Source organism: Oncorhynchus mykiss, chromosome 14, assembly GCF_057628025.1.
Source record: "Oncorhynchus mykiss isolate SJ-2025 chromosome 14, ASM5762802v1, whole genome shotgun sequence".
NCBI classification, from domain to species: Eukaryota; Metazoa; Chordata; class Actinopteri; order Salmoniformes; family Salmonidae; genus Oncorhynchus; species Oncorhynchus mykiss.
Window position 1 is genome coordinate 17,298,117 of NC_143035.1, and position 5,205 is coordinate 17,303,321.

Here is a 5,205-nt window from a genome sequence, read left to right on the forward strand (position 1 = left end):
GCTAAATTCCAGGATCTATTTAATCTCATCCCTAATGTCAGTCAGCAGTCACCACAAATGGAAACCAATAGTTATTTCACTGCTCACTATACATTGTTATCACATATAACTAGACCCACTGTTATTTAAACGTTTGTGATCATTAATTTCAATGATTTTGGATAAAAAATGATTTTTAGATGATGTTGCTATCATTAGATAATTTACAGTTTCCCATAGACTATAAGGCTATATATAAAATGCTAGAATATTAGGGCCACAGAGGGGAAAAAAACACAAGTCATAATATTGTAACCAGTTGTTTTAAAGGAGGACAGTTGTTAAAATGACAGATGTGGGGCATTTCGTGAAATTGTACTTCAGTATGGTTTCATAAACAAAGACATGCTGATGTGCCAGAATATTAAGTATCACATTGTCATAAGTATCAAAACTGTAAAAACAATATGTAGCTTTTCTGCAGAAAGAACCAGCCTCATAAATGTATGACTTTATCCTTTTTCTTCAGTGTGGCCCTAGTACTCTGTCATATAAACAAATACACATTCCATATGAATATAAAAACACAATGTGTAACATTATGTTCCTTTATTGAATAAGGACAAAACAAAGCAGGTAAACCATCAGCTCCTTTCAAAACTGAAGTCACAGTGACTCTACAAGATGGAAAGCACAGAATCTAAGCATATTATACAAAATGATACATATACAGACCTTTGAATGTGTATAACACACCCTGCATGTCTGCACACTAAAATAAATGCAGGACAAATCCATACACATCAACTGAACAGACAAATGAATGGATGCAGTAGCCTCCCTGCAGCCTTGTATTACACACAGTATACCGCACAAACATCATAAGAGGCCAAATTCGTCAAAAAACGAACCCAAAAAAACCCAAATTCCTCTGCCACCGCAGGACATATTTAACCAAAATTGAAAGCACACATACTAACTAAAATAATTCAACACATATTGGTCCCTCAGCAGCCGACCACTGTCGTCATCAGGGAAGATTGCCGGATTGTCCCAGTCCATGGCTGGTGGCACTCTGGGGGCCCTCTCCTTCCTCAGGCAGGCCACATTGTGGAGGACAGCACAAGCCACAGTAATATCACATGCCCTAACAGGGCTGACCCTTAATTTGTGAAGGCAGTGAAAGCGTGCCTTCAGGAGGCCAAAGGTCATTTCAACTCTGGCCCTGGTCCTGGCATGGGCATGGTTGTAGGCCTGCTGTGCTTCCTGGGGGTCTGTGAAAGGTGTCAGGAGAAAAGGCTGGCAGCCATACCCCCTGTCTCCCAGCAACACACCAGAGAATTCACCTGTCAACACAAAATCTCATCATTACTACCTCATAAACACAGTGATATTCTTGACACAGCCATGATGGTTATAAATAGGGGTTGTGTGGCTTACCTTGTGATAGGCACTGATAGATTTCAGAGGCCCGAAAGATTCTGGAGTCATGGACTGAGCCAGGCCATTTTGCCACAACATTGCTGATCACACAGTCAGCATTGCAGACCATCTGAAATCATAAGATGAGGAATATTACACCAATCAATGCACATCACTGGCAATGCAGAGTGTTCGTCAATGGACAATATCAAAAAGTTATGTTCACCTGAACATTAATGCTGTGAAAGGATTTCCTATTCACAAAATCGGCCTCATGGGCACCTGAGGGGGCTTTTATCCTTATGTGTGTGCAGTCCACTGCACCAATGACATTGGGGAAACCTGTCACACAAAGTAATGAGTATCCTACTATGTGTTAACAGTTGTCCTGTAATTTGTAGATCCTCTTACCTGCAATCCTATAGAACTCCTCTTTGATGTCACAGAGTCTTCTGTGGCCAGGGAAGGAGATGAAGACATCTGCTAATGCTTTGATAGCCAGACACACACTCCTTATTGTGCGGCAAATTGTGGCCTTGTTCAGCTGTTCTGCATCCCCCACTGAGTACAGGAAGGCTCCACTAGCAAAAAAGCGCAAGGCCACACAAACCATTTGCTCCACACTCAGTGCATGGCTCCGTGCAGTGCGGTGCTTAATCCTGGGACCCAGTAGTCTGCATAGATACCTGATGCCATCTGCAGAAAACCTGTATCTTTCATATAGATGGTCATCAGGGAAGGCCAGTGGGTCCAACCGGTCCCTGAAGACCCTTTCTCACCTGAAGGCTCTCCTCAGCACAAGTGCTTCTTCATCCACCACATCTCGCACGAATGGGCATGCCATTGTCAGAGCAGAAAGGAACACACAATTTTGGGCCTTCATATAGGCTAGTGGCCACACCTGGTGCTGGGGGGGGTGGGCAAAAGAGGGCGATGCCTTATAACGATGACTTGGTTGTACTGATTGCTGGGAAAATAAAAAAAACCTTAGAAAGATGCCACCGTCCTGTGTGCTCACAATAAGAGCTCATATGTCATGGCTCACTTGACTTTACGAGAATATACCTAATTTTTATTTTGAGCTGTGTCATCTTCTTGGAGCTGGGGGAGGAAAGAAAAATAATGATTAATACATTTGTGTTACAGTTAGCATACAGTGTACATTGAAGGCATATCTCACCTCCCTCTCAAGTTTTTTTATTTCAAGGTCCAGTTTCCTAATTGTCCTCTTTTTTATTTAGAACTCCAGTGCAAGATTTTCCATCTTTTTCTTCTTGTACTGAATGTCTATGTCTGCCAGTTCTATTTGGCACCGGAGGTGGTTGCCATACAACTTTCTGATAGCTTGTGAGCTCTGTGAACACAATACAATTAGCGCAGCTGGAATTTGGCAGGATGTGGTGTCCTTTTATTAATACGCACTATGTTGCCAGGCTGGTTTTCCCACTGTATAGCATCTGGGTCCTGTAAAAGAAATTAGATTTTTTGATTTTGATGAGGACTCCTCACCATTGTAGAGTAAATAGTACTTTCACAGTCTTAACATGATACCTCATGCCTTCTGGAATCCAGAGAGATGGTCTCCTCCTCATCATCGTCTCCATCATGTGCTGTTGCTGCTGCACTGGGGCCTTCACCCTATCACATTTAATCAGATTCATATTGAAGCTAGTAGACAAGACATGCCAGGCCTACAGTATGCCTTTGATGGAGTACTCACTGGATCAGCATCGTCTGGTGCTTGTGCTGGTGGCTCTAACAGGAACACAGTGCTGCCAGACACTGCAAGGCAATAGGTAAACCAAAGTCAGACAGTCCAAATTGATTCAATATGAATGTGGTTGTATCCCATGTAGAGATGGAAGGACATACCTTGAATGAAGCGGGTGGCATCTTGGGAGGAACCTATGCTCGTCTCTTTCCCCCCAGGGATCCCCTCTAAGACGGGCCTGCCTTTATTTAGCTCCAAGGCCATGTCCTCTGCTGGGGTAAGGTCAGCCTTTGGTGACCCACCACCCGTGCCTTGTCTGTGGGTATTCTTTTTCACTGCTAAAACAGTACAGACAATGTGTGAGCAGGCACCTTCTGGGTACAATATATGCTTGTGCTTTGTTAAATATTAGTCAGGGACCATACCATTCTGCAGAATGTTCTTGTATTTGATTTTGACCTGCTGCCATGTCCGTTTTGGCCCGTTCATGTTTAATCTACACACACACACACACACACACACACACACACACACACACACACTTAATGGAGTCACACTGCAAAAAATTACTTGGTATTTTTGTCTTGTTTTCAGTAAAAATATCAAAATTTTTATCATAGCTTTATACAGTGTGATGGAGTTACTTTACACAATTTCACTCATATCTGCAGTGCATTTCAATAAAAAAAATTAACCGTTTCATAATTACAGTACAACTGCATTTTTGGAGATGTGAATTAAATATTTGAATTGTAATTGTGATGTTTCAGCGGAGCGGTGAGTGTGTAATTGTGCACTACTTACGCATTCAGGCGGTCTGCAATACTTTGCCACGCTTTTTCTCTTTGCTTTATCACTGTGGCGGTGTTGCCTTTCTTCTTAATTATATATTTTACCTCCTCGTATGCCTCCATGAGGATTTGTGCTTCCGACGGGGAAAAGTACGCGGCTCTAGTTGCCATGGTAAATCAGTTAATCTGTGATCTGTGGCGGGGTCTATTTGAGTGAGCCGTGAGCGCGCACCTATCCAGGATTGGTTTCACCTGGCTTAATGAATCCGTGTCTGCTCATCCTGGCTTGGTCTTTGTGCAACCAATTAAGCCTGGACGCACATGTTTTGGCTTCATTGAGCTCAGCTGAGTCATTTATCCCGGATGTCTTAATTCTACTTTTGTGCAACAGGCCCCTGCTCTTTGATTTGATTTATTAGGATCCCCATTAGCTGACGCCAATGGCGACAGCTAGTCTTACTGGGGTCCGACATATAACAAAAAATACATTACAGAGAAAATACTTTACAATTGACATATATTTAAAAACATTAACATGTAGTGTGTGTGTGTGTGTGTGTGCGTGCGTCTATCAGTTACACATACACTGTACATGTCAGTACATACACACAACAAGGGGGTCACATGGGGGAGATGTGTTGTGCTGTGAGGTGTTGCTTTATTTGTTTTTTGAAACAAGGTTTGCTGTTCACTTACGCTAAATGACATGGAAGGGAGTTCCATGCACTCGTGACTGTATAATTCTGTATGATCCCTTAAATATGTCACTTATTAAATTCACTTCAATCAGTGTAGATGAAGGGGAGGAGAAAGGTTAAAGAAGGATTTTGAATCCTTGAGACAATTTAGACATGGATTATGTAAGTGTGCCATTCAAAGGGTGAATGGGCAAGACAAAATATTTAAGTGCCTTTGAACAGGGTATGGTAGTAGGTGCCAGGCTCACCGGTTGGTGTCAAGAACTGCAACGTTGCTGGGTTTTTCACGCTCAACAGTTTACCATGTGTATCAAGAATTGTCCATCACCCAAAGGACATCCAGCCAACTTGATACAACTGTTGGAAGCATTGGAGTCAAGCTGGGCCAGCATCCCTGTGTAACACTTTCAACACCTTGTAGAGTCTAAGCCCAGACGAACTGAGGCTGTTCTGAGGGCAATGGGGGGGGGGGGGGGGGGGGTTGGAGGGACATGTAAAATCTAGACTAAGTTTAGCTGATCTAAACATTGTTATTGCCATTGAAGCGCGTCCCCAAACTCGTTGAGGAGTACATGAACAAGAAACTGAAGCTGGATGAACTCTG

General features: G+C 42.8%; 1 long non-coding RNA gene across 1 annotated transcript; it reads right to left on the reverse strand.

Annotated features, from left to right (window-relative positions):
• Positions 1 to 1,627: 1,627 nt before the first annotated feature.
• Positions 1,628 to 4,309, reverse strand: LOC149978307 (uncharacterized). The gene is made up of 6 exons (XR_016486309.1): positions 3,917 to 4,309; positions 3,538 to 3,608; positions 3,274 to 3,450; positions 2,953 to 3,183; positions 2,582 to 2,865; positions 1,628 to 2,502 (listed from the first exon to the last, which is right to left on the reverse strand). It is a non-coding gene; the product is annotated as an uncharacterized LOC149978307 (long non-coding RNA).
• Between the last annotated feature and the right edge of the window lie 896 nt (positions 4,310 to 5,205).